Genomic DNA, 14,261 nt, shown 5'->3' on the forward strand with positions numbered 1-14,261 from the left:
GTCCTTGGCCTGACACCCTGCAAGGATTCCCAGAGTTCTTCAGGGAAAACTCCAAATACCTGCGAGGGAGGCGCTGCGGCTCCGGCCCCGCCCACCGCACCACGCGGTCCTCAGGCCTGGTGGGCTCCTCTCCGCACTTCGGCCTCCTCGCCAACCTCGGGGCGTCAGCCCCACCGTCTGTGCCCCTGCACGCTCTTTCCTCTCGGCATCCTCCACCCCGCCAGCACATCACACGCCCCTGCCGCACCGAACACGCCGCCCAGACGCAGACCACTCAGTGGTCCAGGGTCTTTCCATGTCTGCGAAGCTAGCCACTTGCCTCTTTCTCACACTAGTAATATCCTTGGTGCTTATCACAGCTGTCGTATTGCTGAAGTTCAAATTTGTTGAATAAATAGAGATCTATGAGTTTAAAAAACAAAAAAAAAAAAGGCAGCACTACGAGGTTTGCAAATTCAGGGGTGGAAAGTGCCTGTTTTCCAAAAGGAGGCTGAAGGTAAGTCGCTTCAGTCGTGTCTGACTCTGTGCGACCCCAAAGACAGCAGCCCACCAGGCTCCCCCATCCCTGGGATTCTCCAGGCAAGAACACTGGAGTGGGTTGCCATTTCCTTCTCCAATGCATGAAAAGTGAAAAGTGAAAGAGAAGTCGCTCAGTCATGTCCGGCTCTTCGCGACCCCATGGACTGCAGCTTTCCAGGCTCCTCGTTCATGGGATTTTCCAGGCAAGAGTACTGGAGTGGGGTGCCACTGCCTTCTCCGAAAGGAGGCTGAATGGGATACTAAATCCAACTCGATGCAGTATTTTAGGAAAACAGGGTAGTAAAGCTTCATTAGGGGCTTCCCTGGTGGCTCCGATGGTGAAAGAGTTTGCCTGCCTGACCCCAGTTCAATTCCTGGGACGGGAAGATCTGCTGGAGAAGGGATAGGCTACCCACTCCAGTATTCTGACCTGGAGAACTCCATGGACTGTGTAGTCCATTGGGTCATAAATAGTCAGACATGACTGAGTGACTTTTACTCAGCAATGCAGGAGACCCTGGGTTGGGAAGATCCCCTAGAGAAGGGAATGGCTACTCACTCCAGTATTCTTGCCTGGGGAATTCCATGGACAGAGGTAAGCTCTCAAACAACAAACGGTTTTCAGAAACTTTATTTTCATGATTTTAAAAACAAGGGTAACTGAGACTAAGGTGTGCGAGTTGAGCCTCCTTTAAATTATACTTGGTTCAAAATTTTTAAGTGGAACAGTTTGATCCAACGTAGTTTTAACTGACCAAGTTGTGAAAACCTGTTTGAGATGCTCACTAGGCAGTTTTATGTAATTACCCTTCCAAACGATTAAAAGCCCTAAAGCCGAAGAGAAAATGGCTTAAAATAAACAAACAAACAAAAAAAACCCCACCTTTTTTCACATGAGAGAAAAATATACAAGCCTCCTTAGAAATAAGATGAAGTTGGGCTAATATATTTGAATGTATCTGCCAGATCTGAGCCTAAACTTTAATTATCAGGTGAGGACATTAAGAAATACTTAAGGGTAGCAATACTGTACTTTTAATCGACTAGGATTTTATCTTGTATAAAGGATAGTAAAAAAAAAAAAACTTAATTCCTTATTTGAAAAGGAAACCTATCCACATAGTTACAAATATAAAGGTATAAAAGGATCCATAAAATGCCTCTCTCACCCCATCTTTGCCTTGTCTTCCATATTCCCCTATTTCTGAAGACGTATGTACCTCTTCTAGAAGAAAGCTAAGAAAAGATTTTGTGTATTTGCAGTATTTGTGTGTGTGTGTTTTTTAACAATAAGGTCTCAGCGTAAAGGAATTTCCCATAGAACAGTGGAAATGATTCTTTCTGTAAATATGATCTATAATCAACTTCTATCACGTAAGTATGAATGTATATTGTGCACACACAGACACAAATAAAGCAAGATCTGTACCCTGTAGGTTGCTGGTTTGGCATTTTGTGTTAAATCCAAGCAGTAATGGCAAAAAAGAAAAGTTAAATTATATACAGACCAACACTCCTATTAACTCATACCACTAATGAAACAAAAATCTAACTAAGCAGAGAAAATGGGCCCACACATTGGAGCTCTGAAATGATGCTGGTCTTTGATCTGTGTGCCCATCTCTCCTATTTAATATAAACTTCAAACCAAGAGCCATGAAAAGTGGTTATAATTAGTAAGGGCCCCAGTGTGACAGCTTTTAGAGCAATCAGGCATTAACAACGTTTTCTTTCTCTTTAATTCTGAGTAAATTAAGCTGAGCAAACTTTTATTTTAAGATTTCTGTAATTCAAAACACTTTCCCACCAGTGTGCACTTAGCACCCAATTTCTGGGAGACGGGTTTGCTGGAAAACTTTAGTTTCCTTCTCTTAATCTGTACCAATATTTAGGACTTAGCTTCTCAAATTATAGTGCTCTTTTCCAAAAATAACCTGCACCTCTTCAGAAAAACTCTGTGTTTTTTGTATTTGAAAATGGATTCAACAATAATTACTAAATAAGCACCAACTACGCAACCCTTGAGGCTTCCCAGATGGCTCAGCGGTGAAGAACCTGCCTGCCAATGCAGGAGATGCGGGTTCAATCCCTGGGTCGGCAAGATCCCCTGGAAAAGGAAATGGCAACCTGCTCCAGTCTTCTTGCCTGGGAAACCCCATGGACAGAGGAGCCCTGGCGGGCTACAGTCTACGGGGTCGAAAAGGAGTCGGACACGACTGAGTGACTAAACGACAACAAACGCAACCCTTGAGCCAGGTACAGAAGATGGAAAAATATGATTTGAAGTCACTGCCTATTCTCCAGATGGGGAAAACATGCCAACAGGTAAATTACAACAGACAGACCGGCCAGATGGGGTAAGGGTTATTCTGATGGAGGACCTGATTCTCCGTGCAAAAGGTGGTATTTAAGATGGGTCTTGAAAGAAGAGTGAGGAAATGTTTGCAAGGAGACGGGGGGTGGGGGGGGGGGTTGGGGGGGTGGGGACAGAACCAAGTGAGTGATCCACGGAGAAGCAGAAGCTCCTGCTGTGGCTGCCTCGAGGAGCGGGAGTGGGAAGGGCTGGAACCAGGAAGACCGTCTGGGAACCGCCAACGAGGTCCTCGTGTGCCAAGTTGACGAGTTTGGATTTCTTCCTGCAGACAGCAGGGAGCCAAGAGATGTTTTTCGGCCGGCAAACCCCACGCGTGGCTAGTGTCCACCAACGGAGGGTGGACAAAGGTGCCAGGAAATTGACTTGGGAGGTGTTTGTGACCCGAGGAGAGCCTCAGTCAGGACAGCGGGGCAGCTGACCCTGGAGTCGGACAGCACAGGGGTGTCCAGGGGGGTCTGGCTGGGGTGGGAGAGACCCGAGTCAGGGACTGGCCTGGAAGGCTGGGCGGATGGTGAGTTTCAGTTCACCTTCCAGAAGTGGGGGGAGGAACTCTTTTCTCTACAAGTTCCCTCTGATGCACCTGCAGACGACCCTCCACCTGGCAAAAGCTGTCAGTGGAGACAGGCAGGGGCAGTGGCCAGTTTATGGGGTGTGGAGGGGGCGGCGGGGCACCAGATGCAAGGCTCTTACCACCCCAGGAGCCGCGTGGTAAAGGTGGCTTCCGGGCAGGTCACTGCCACCATCGGCCCAGAGGGACGTGAACGGAGGGACCCTGACAGCCTGTTGGCAGGACGAGGATGTAAAGAAAGCTGCCTGCAGAATGTGCAACGCTTCTCTTAAGTAAGTGCCAGCCCAGATGGTTTTGGGGGCAACCGTCACTTCCCACCACAGGCTGCCCCGCCCTTTCAGGAATCGTTCCCCCCCTCTTCCTGCCTTCTTATTGCTCCAAAGCTTCCCCTGACCCCTGCCTCCGAGCTGAGAGGTGGGGAAGACCAGGACACAGGTCAGGTAAGTGGCACCTGTGGCTACAGATGGCTCCCGCCACTCTCCTTGGGAGTGTCTGGTCTGGGAAAACACAATTTAGTGTTTGTATACCACATTTCTTCTTCCTTCAAACCAACCTCCTTTTGGGGTCTTTGAGGCCCCGGAGCCCCCAAAACATAAAACTCACTATCGTCTCTTCCCCGCTTCGATCCATCCCCAGCCCTCCCTGGGGTCAGCCAGGTGCCCACTCGAGGGGAGACGTATGGACAGAAGCCCCGGTCCCCCCAACACTGCACTTTAACAAGGGTGGAATGTTATGTAAGAATTTTGCAAAAACTTAGGAAAACCTAAATAAGCAAGACTACAAGGGTGAAAACATGAACTGTCAAGCAAGTAGGGGCTTGTTCAAACACTGAGGAAAAAAGCAGTGGTGCGGGGGGGCGGGGTGTAGTGCCCTCCACACAACTTAGAACGCGAGGGAGAAGGGCGGATGACAGCACTGGAGTCAGTTTCCCAAATGAGCGAAGAAGTTCCACCTATCAGAGCAGCCTCCCAGCACCCACGAATCTGGTTTGTTTTAGAAGCAGAAAAGTTCTGGAACTTTTATTGACTAAAGGGGTTTTTAATATACAGAACGCCACTGAAATATCCCGCCCAACCCCCAATCTCCTGTGAAATCTTGGACTTGCCAACACGGCACCTCATAGTCCTGGAAGGAGACCTTACTCGCTCCATGAAATTCCAGATCCCCAAATATGCCACATGCAGCACAGCGAGAACACCAGGCTGCTTGCACACGTGACGCGGGCCTACTGACTTTTGGGGCTACTGACCTTTGTGACCCCACGGACTGTGGCCCGCCAGGTTCCTCTGTCTATGGGATCTTCCAGGCAAAAATACTGGAGTGGTTGCCTTTTGCTTCTCTCGGGGATCTTCTTGACCCGGGGATCGAACCCCTGTCTCCTGCAGCGCAGATGGATTCCACCTACTGACTTTTGGAGCTGGATGAGCCTTTGTTTCTGGGATTCCCAATGCATTGTGGGAAGAACAGCAGCATCCTTGGCCTGGACTCACTGAAGGCTGGTGCATCCCCTCCCCCAGCAAGGCAATCAGTCTCCAGACGTTGCCAGGCACCCCCTGGGCCAGTGGGGGGAGGGGGCGGCGGGGGGGTGGTGGTGTTGGGGGGAACCACCAAGCTGAGAGTCACTGCTCTAAAGAATGCACCCAAAGCTTACCACCTGCCTGTCCCTTAAAATTCATCCCTGAGTGAAGGCTCAGCAGGGAAAGAATCCATCTGCACTGCAGGAGACACGGGTTCGCTTCCCGGGTCAGGAAGATCCCCGAGCGAAGCAAAAGGCAACCACTCCAGTATTCTTGCCTGGAAGATCCCATGGACAGAGGAACCTGGCTGGCTACAGTCCATGGGGTCACAAAGGTCAGACACTACTGAGCGACTAAGCACACAAGTCAACTTCACGAAGAATAATGTGCTGGCCTGTTTGTCTCTGGGCACTCGAAGCAAACATAAACTCTGCCTGAGTACTGGAGTTGTGCACAATTCTGGAAAGGAAATCCAGAGTGGATACCCACAAAGCTTCCTGAGCTCAAAATACACCACTTTCTTCCATATATAGTTTCTGACTTTCTGAAACATTTATTTTATCCTTACAATGATCTCACGAGGTAGAAAAAAAAAATGTCTATAATCATGTTCATCAAGAAAAACGCTGCCAAAGGCTAAAAAGGTTTCTTTTTAAATTGCCTTACATCTTCGCATTCAACCACAGAATTATTGTCAAAGGATCTGGTCTCATTGAAAAAGCACACACACACAGATAAACAGGCCCTGTATATTTGATGCTCTGTCTTCTGAGGCCAAGCTGACTTGAAAAAGCAGGTGTTGTTTGGAGTGAGGCTGGAGCTGGGAGTTCTGGGTCCTGGGCTTGATTTATTACCAGCCACAGGGTGGAGGCTGGCACAGCTGGAAAATGGGTTAATATACCCACCCAACCCTCACACTGTGCCGCTCCCGCTCTGAGGATAAAATTCAAATCTTTGTTCAAGGCCTCCACAAAAGCAGGGTGAAGTTCACTTTGTCCAGGGTCCGCCCTAACGAAAAATGAAATGTCCCAAGTAATGAAACCACTAACAGCCTCCAACACTCTTAGGACCGTCTTACCCGGCAGCTTCTGAAAGAGGGGGGAGAAGAGATGAGATACCAAACCAGCCAGGGAAAAAACAAATAGAGCCATTTAAAAGCTTTATCTAATTACCCCCACTGAGGCTTTTTCTCCGCCCGTCTGGCCGGCTGACAAAGAATGTGGGGCTTTTGCCTGGGCTTTCTCACCCCCATCAGGACCACCCGCCCTCGGCGAGTCTGAAAGGCCTCAGGTGAATCCCGCCGGACCGCCAGTACCCAGACTCGGGGACTTCACAGAGGCTTTCAAATTCTATTTAGCACTGCTTGCTTGAATCACACTGAACAAACAGTCTCCACCCTCTCCCACTTCTTTTGTCTAAGCACCTATTCACTGGCAGCCACCTTTATTGATGGACAGACTGGCTCACCTGTACCCAGAGTACCATCCGAAACAAGATGCAGCAGTCGCCGCAAGGGGCAGCTCCCTGCGCCCTCCTCTGGGGCGTCCCTCCCCTCCCCACCCCCGCCCCCAGTCTCCACCAACCACTGCCAGCTACTCTCAGCTGCCCTTCCTGCAGCACCCGGGGAAGGTGAGGAGGGAAACGGAGACCAGCACAGCAGGTGACTCCGTCCCAGAGGACAGCTAACAGAAAAGGAAAAAGCCCATCGCCCTGCCGCCCCATCTTCCTCAGTCTTCCACTTCGGTCATCAAGACAACCCCACAGATGGTTTTCCTCTCTGTATTCCGCCTTCCTTGGGCGCAGGGGAAATTAAAAATAAGTGATGCATTTCAGAAGGTACAGTGTATGCCTCCCTCTTGTTTCAGAGGGTACACCTTTTCCCTCTGGTTTATAGGTAGGCCCCCCAGGGTGCGGAGATCACAGGCTGACCCCTGCTTTTTGAAGAGAGCCATGGCTATTTCTACTCAGAATCCACTTTGTAAGTCTAAAAGACAGAAAGAAAACTCACTAACCTTGCCCCTCCCAAGAAAACCCATCTAATTTCTTCATTGTATTTGGATATAAAAAACATTACTCAACTTTGCCTGTTTGGCAGGTCAGATGCACACAAGTAACCTTGAGACAGGGAAATTTCTGAGCTGCAGTGAGCTTGCTTTTCAGCCAAGAGATGGTTACCAACCACGGCTTTGGTTAGACTATAATCCTTTTTCTTCTTACTGAAAAACTCCAAAATCCTTCAAGTGTTGCTTCTGAATACTTGGTCCCAAAGATACTCTACATCTAATGGAATTATTTTCAAAAAGGGGCTGAAATAAACTGAGATGGGGAGGTGGAGTGAAAAGGAGGCGCTCTATCAAAACTTAATCTAATAGCAGAAAAGGGGAAGAGGACCACTGTCCTGGGTCAGGAGGGGCTCTACTGCCTGTGTCCTGCTGATTGTCTATTGCATTTCTAGCTTCCAAACACAAACCTGTTTAGTAAAGGGCAAAATAAGACATCACTTCACAGATGAGGTATGTTTTCCAAACTAAGCCATCTGTTATTAATAAATGAAATAAGGTGATGTTACACACACCTTTCCCAGGGAAGCGAGGATTTAATCTGAACACACAGGTTAACAGACAAGACGTTCACCCAGACAAGCTGCCATCTGACACCAGGTCTGGTCAGAGCATGAACTTCAATAAGAAGACACTTACAAAAGAGAGATTATTTAAATACGATAACAAAAACAAAACAAACTTAACATCCTACTTTCCTAGGCCAAGGGACATGAAGGATTCAGAAATTAATTAAATCTAGTTAAATAATGTAAAACAGGGGAGGACTCCCTTTCAAAAATGCTTCAGTTAATTTTAGCATCCTTCTGTTTAGCTGCTTAGCAACCCTTATCCTATGACCTTTTAAGCACCACCTACTTTTCAGAAGGATAATGAATAGAAACATCAAAAGGATTCACTTCTGACTACTTCGAGTGAGACTTTTAATCAATTTTCTGCAGGAGTTAAATTTATATTAATTATGCCATACAAAACCCCCCAAAGGGTAGACTTTTCTCTTAATTTCATTAACTGGGAAATGTCCTTCACTGAAGGTAATAAATGATGGTAACAACTAAGCATAACACAACCAGCAAAGATTTCCAAACTGATTTTAGGAAGTGGACTAGCACAGCAGTTCAAAATTGGGTAAAAATGCAAACCACATAATGGCAACTGCATAGGGCCCTGCACACAGCAAAGAAGCCATCAGCAACTGCTACGGGATGATGCAGACTGGCTCAGGAGCCTTATTTTCCTCCTTCAACATTCTGCCCCTATGCTGGATACAGAATGAGAGCTCGGGAGCCTGCCTGAAGGAGTCTAAAATAAAAGACCCTTCCATCAAAGGGTCATTTGTGAGATGATGCAAACAGTTAGGAATGGATGCCCCACCTGTGCCAGCTGAGTCCGACCCATCTTCCCATCACACAACAAACGCTTGTCTGCCATAAGGGCCCAGGCTCTGAATTTCTGATGAGAAGCAGAGTGATATCCAGAAAAACCCCAGAGAATGATATGCCGTGTAACAGAAAAGGTCAGCAGCATTTTCTTAAGAGTATCACGTAACCAGCAAATCCTCTTTAAAAACAAAACATCCTAAAATGCAACCTGTTTGGCAGTATTTTTAGGAATGATAAAACAGTGCAAGTTCATTAACAACCTAAAATGAAGCACAAGGTAAACAAGGAACAAATCAAAGGGCTCTCCCTTTCTTTTGTAAAGGGGGTGGGTGGGAAGGAAGGTGTTTTTTCACACATTTCAAAGTTGATAAAAGCCATTCAAATGTTTAATTCATCAGTGTAACCAAAGCCCAAAACACATCAAAGCAAGATCCATGAGAGGATACCCAGAAGTTTCCTCCGAAGGGCAAAGGTAAAAGTTGGGGGGGGGGGGGAATAACTAAAATTAGTGACTCACCTTTGCATATATTACTTGAAGAATAATTTGGGTGACTGTGTGACTCTTGAAGGAAGAAAAGAACTACACGTTTAAAAAAGAAAGCCAGAGGAAAAAAAGTGTCAGCCAAGGCTTCATTCAGCCTCTAACAAGACTTCCGGGTTACATTAGGACTTAGAACCATACCTGCCTACTCCAAAAGGCACCAACCCTAGAGGATGCTTTTAAGGGCCGTGGGGAAAAACAAAACAAAAACCATCCTTTTCTTTGCAGTCCCCTTTTCTCCGCTTTCCACATCAATTAAATTTGAATACACTCGCGCGCAGGCACACACCACTGCATATCTAGAAGAAAACTATCCGGAAAACATGGGATGCACATTAACGACTTGGTAGCCTTTGCAGAAATCACCTCCAGTCTCTTCTTCAAGACAGAAACACCTCGCTATTTCCAGCATCTCTATCCAACAGGCAAATTTCATTTCCACTGGCTTTTAAATCTAAACTCTAAAACAAGCGTGGGGTGAATGTTTCTGCTGCTGAAAACCCTCAGACAGGTTTTTCAGCATACCCCAGAGTTGTGTTGTTGTTTTTTTTTAATTCGCCTTTCCATCTCTCTCCACCACCACCATCCCCAAAAAAGAAGCCGAAAAAACTCCAAAGTGGCCCGAATGTGTGCTGCTGCTGGCTCTGAAGCCGTGTAGAATTTCGTAATGGAATGTGAACTGCTCGTCCGGATCTGGGCTCACGTTCTATCTTCTAACCAGTAAGGAGCCAGGCAGGGCAAATGTGCTGAGCAAGGAGAAATACTTTTCTCCTCTTTTATAACCCATCACGGATGCACCGCGGACGCGGGACGCGAGTTGCACGCGGCGCCTGTCAACCGGCCCGCCCGCCGACCGGTCCCCGCGCCCGGGGGGGCGTCCTCCGCTGCCCCCCACCCACACATCGCCCTACCCCCCGACCCCCGGCCCGTCCGAAAAGCAAAGTGGCCCCGCCGAAGAGTGGACTGGACCAGCGCGCCCCGCACTCACGCGCCTCCCCGGGCCCGGCGGGCGGCGGGGAGCGAGCCCTCCCATCCTCGACGCGACCCTCGGCCCGGTCCAGAGAACGCGCCGCTCCCAGGGAGGGGGCCGGCGACGGGAAGGACCTCCCCTGCTCCTTAGCAACCATTAAGGTCGCAGTTTCCTAAGAGACCGCGACCGAGGAGGTGGGGGGCGGGTGGGCGCGGGGGGCCGGGCCGAGGAGGAGGGGGGCGCGCGGGGGGCGCACTGGGTCCCCCAGCCCCTGGACGCCAGGTCCTCCCCCACCCCCGCATCCCGGCCTTGCTGGACGCTACGGGGCTGGGATGGGAGGAGGCAGGGAAACCCCACAACTCGGCAAAAAAAAAAAAAAAAAAAAAATTGGTCCAGCGGGCTGCGGACAAAAGTTTCCGAGCGCGCTCCACAGCTGGGCGGCGAAGCGGGCCCCGGCGGCCCCGCCTCGGATGCTCCCGGCCTCCTTCCTGTGCTCGTGACGGCGCCGGGCGCCGAGGTCCCCCCCCCCCCCCCCCCCGCGATGCAGGCTCCGCTCCACACCGATGGCTCCCACGAAAACACGTACACCGCCAGCGGAAAGGCCAGAGAACAATACGCGCGGACGCGCCCCCCCGCCCCTCGCGCGGTCACCCGGGGCGCGGTGGTTGGGGGGGGGGGGGCGCGATGGTCGGCGTGACCAGCAGCCACGAGCCGGGAGCGGCGAAGGCGCAGGGCCCCCTCCGGGGCCGGCGCCGTCCGCCGGAGACGATCAAAGTCCGCAGCGCAGGGCGCGGCGGATGCTTCCCACCGCGCGGTACCCCCCCACCCCCAGCGAGCACCCACCCCCACCCCCGAGCGTGGAACCCCCCGAGCGTGGCACCCCCGGATACCTGGCGGCGGCGGCGGCGGCGGGCGGGCGGGCGCCGTCATCTCCGCGCTCCTCTCGGCCCGAGAGGGACTCGAAAGTATGTAGGAGAAGAGTTTCCCCTCCCACATGGGGGGGGGGGGGGAGGAGGGATGTCGGGGGAGAGAGAGAGAGAGAGGGCGGAAGATGGAGAACTGCGCTGGGAAGATGTCTCTGGCCGGCCGGGCGCGCACCCTCCGAGTCCCCCCGGCGGGGCTCGGTTAAAAATAAATGCGGCGGCGGGCGCGGCGGCGCGGGTCGGGCCGGATTCCTGCGCTCGGACGGCTAATATGGATGCGCATCAGGTCCCCCGGCGGTGGGGCGCTGCGGCCGGCGGCTCGCGCTGGGAGCTGGTTGGCAGAGCCGGCGGCTCGGGAAGGGGAAAGGGAGCGGAGGAAGGGGAGGAGGAGGAGGGAGGAGGGGGGAGGAGGGGGGAGGACGCGGGGAGGAGGAGCGGCCCGGCGCGCAGCAGCCCGAGGGGCGAGGGCTGCCCGGCTCATCCCACGCCGGCCCCCCGAGCGCACGCAGCGCCGCGGCCGTGGGGTGCGGTGGGGGGGTGGCTCCTGGGTCCTCGCGGCCCCTGGGGGAGACGCGGAGTTCGAAAAGTGCGGCGCGCCCTGCGCAGACCTCACCCTCCCCACATCCCCAAAAGTTCTTCGGAAAGGTCGCCGCTCCCGGCTCAGCCCCGGACATCTCGCGGCCGCCCGAGGGACCGCGAGCCGGAACGCCCGGGGGCGCGTACTCACGGCCAGGCCAGGGCGCTGGGGGCTCCCGGGCGAGGACGCCGAGGGGACCGGTGGGCTGCGGGAAGGGATCGAGCAGAGATGCAAACTTGTTCCGGAAAAGGAATCAAAATGGCGTTTCTGGATGTGCAAAGTTCATCAACTCCGCAGTCGCTTCCCCCCCCCTCCCCGCTCCGCTTCGCCCCGCGGGGAGGGAGGTGGGCGAGGAGCTGGCGACCCCGGCGCCCCGGCCGCCGTCGTGGCCCCCGCCCCGGCCCCCCGCCCCGCTTGCCCGCCCGCACGCTCGGAGCCCCGCTCTCCCCCTCTCACCCTGATAAGTAGACACATCACGTGTTGCTCCTGCGCGTCTCCTGGGGACGTGTTACTGAGCGGCGGCGGCGGCGGCGGCGGCGGCTGCGGCGCTCCGGCCGGGGGTCGGGTGGGGGGGGGGTGCGGACCCCGACCCCCGCCGCAGCCCCCCGCCCCGATCTTAGTGGGGTGACTGCAGTCTCCATCTCCGGGATGGAGGGACGCTGCAGTCCCCCACCCCACCCCCACCGCAGCCCCAGGTTGGCCCCCACGCCCTCCGCGGGCGCCGCCGGGGCCCCAGGGGGGAAGAGGGCTTGGGCCGCCCCCCACCCCGGGGAAGGGTCTCGGCGGCGGAGGCCGCGCTCGGGCCGGGGGTTCGGGGAGACTGCGGACCCCGCCGCAGCCCCTCGCCCCGATTTTAGCGGGCTGACGGCAGTCTCCATCCCCGGGATGGCGGGACACTGCAGCCCCCCACCGCAGCCCCAGGTTGGCCCCCACGCCCTCCGCGGTGCCTCCGGGGGCCCAGCGAGAGGAGGGCTTGGGCCGCCCTCCCCTCCCCCATCCCCGGGGGAAGGGTCTCGGGGGCGGCGGCCGAGCGCGATGCGACCTGCGCGGCGTTCTTTGCGGGCGAGCCACCTTCATGGACCACCGCGCGCCCCCCCTCCCCACTCCAGCCCCTCACTGCGGGCGACTCCCCGCCCCCGGCTCTCCATCACTTCACTCAGTGGTTTGTTTCACTGTTTTAACGGAGGAGGGGAAGAGGCAGCGACGCCTGGGAGGCGCAAGAGGGGCACTTCGGAGGCCGCGAGGGGGGTGCCGCGGTGGGGGGGCGGGGTCCCCCGATCCGACGCCGCCCCTCTTGGTCTCAGAGGCAGATGGGGGAGCCGAGCCCCACCCTGGGGGAGCCGAGGCCCACCCGCGCGGTTCCCTCCCCACGCGGTCCTCGCTGTGCATCCAGGTGGGACAGGCAGACGACGGGGCGGGAGATGAAGGAACTGGCGCTTCACCCCGCCCCCAACTCCGGGCTGTTTCTCTCCCAGGGCCCAGTACTTCTTGCTCTGGGACTGCCGCTCCGGCAGCGCGTTCTCCATCCAACTCATTCACCGCTGCCTCGGCCTCTGTCACCTTCCCTTCCCCGCGCTCCACAACTGATGCTTCGGCGGCAGGGGCTGCCTTGCCCCCAAGGAGCGGCCCCCTAGATCCCCACCCCGCGATGGCACGGCTGATGCTGTGTCATACTCGTCGCCCTCCGAGGGATCAGGGAAGCCACATGCAATATCTCTTTCTCTCAGAGGGCTCCTGTTTCAGCTCAGAAAAGCTGGGGCCCTCCTCTGAGCCGCTGGCCATCTCCAGGGCTCCAGCCACCAGCTTCGCGTTGGCTGCGGCGGCCCAAGTTATCACCCAAGCCCAGAGAAACCAGGCCTGGGCTGCGCTTCCTCCATAAAGCGGCTGACATGTTTCCACCTGTTAATACTTTTCCTACGAAGCTTCTGAAAGGGGCCTGTTGTCAGCCTTTGGAAACATCTCCAGACAGATAAGGGTGATTGTGGTTGTGGAAAACAAACATTGCACACCCCCCAAATCCTAAAGATGACGGGGGCCTCTCCACTAGGTGCAGAGAACGCTACTGTAGAGTCTCCCATGTGAGGTTTGTTAAGCAAAATGATGTTATACAGACAGAAAGCTGGCTACTATCTACTTACTATGACCTTCGACCCTGTTCTACGCCAGTTCCTCTGAATACACTTGCACACCATCCAAAGTTGTAAGCCCAGTCCCAGGCCTTTAATTGGTGGCCTTCAGTGGATCTCTGGTTTTCAGGACAGCAGACTGAAGTGTGGACCCAGGGATGGATTAAATGGATGGGTTCTGGCCAAGACAGAACTCTCTAGAACCAAGCAAAAGCAGTTGCACCATTACCTCTGACTTGAGATAATCAGCTGCCCAAGAGGGAACTGATTCAGCTGGCTGTTTCTCTGATGTCCAGAGTCATCAAAATTAAGTTTTCAGAACCTGTTACATTTCCCAGGGTCTGCTGTTGACAGAGGAAAACTCAACCCAGAGAAACTTTAGCAATCGCATTTTTCTAAGCCTCCTCTCCAGCCCCACTGCATGCCCCCAGTTAGAAGTTACCTTTCCTGGTCTCCCCACTCAGTGGTAGGTTTTTGAGTAGGAATCATATCAAAATTGGAATTTTGCTTGTAATTTAGCTTATTCTGTAAAATACATTCAAACCTGCAAAGCTACATGAATTTTTAGGACAAATCACCTCGATAGCATCACCAAGGTAATACTGGCAACCTATTTAGTTGAGAAAACAGCCTAAAAGTAACTTTTGAAATGATACTGAGCTCTGCATTCACCTTTTCCAGCTAATTCATAAACTTGGAAGTCA

The 14,261-nt window shown here is 53.4% G+C and overlaps 1 protein-coding gene across 1 annotated transcript in view; it reads right to left on the reverse strand.

Moving 5' to 3' along the window:
• RREB1 (ras responsive element binding protein 1) overlaps positions 1–11,816 on the reverse strand; it is a 122,401-nt gene extending 110,585 nt beyond the window's left edge. The window contains 1 exon segment of the mRNA XM_027525040.1: positions 11,582–11,816. The gene's annotated coding sequence lies outside the window, so the exon portion shown is untranslated.
• Between the last annotated feature and the right edge of the window lie 2,445 nt (positions 11,817–14,261).

This window comes from Bos indicus x Bos taurus, chromosome 23 (genome assembly GCF_003369695.1).
Source record: "Bos indicus x Bos taurus breed Angus x Brahman F1 hybrid chromosome 23, Bos_hybrid_MaternalHap_v2.0, whole genome shotgun sequence".
Taxonomy (NCBI): domain Eukaryota; kingdom Metazoa; phylum Chordata; class Mammalia; order Artiodactyla; family Bovidae; genus Bos; species Bos indicus x Bos taurus.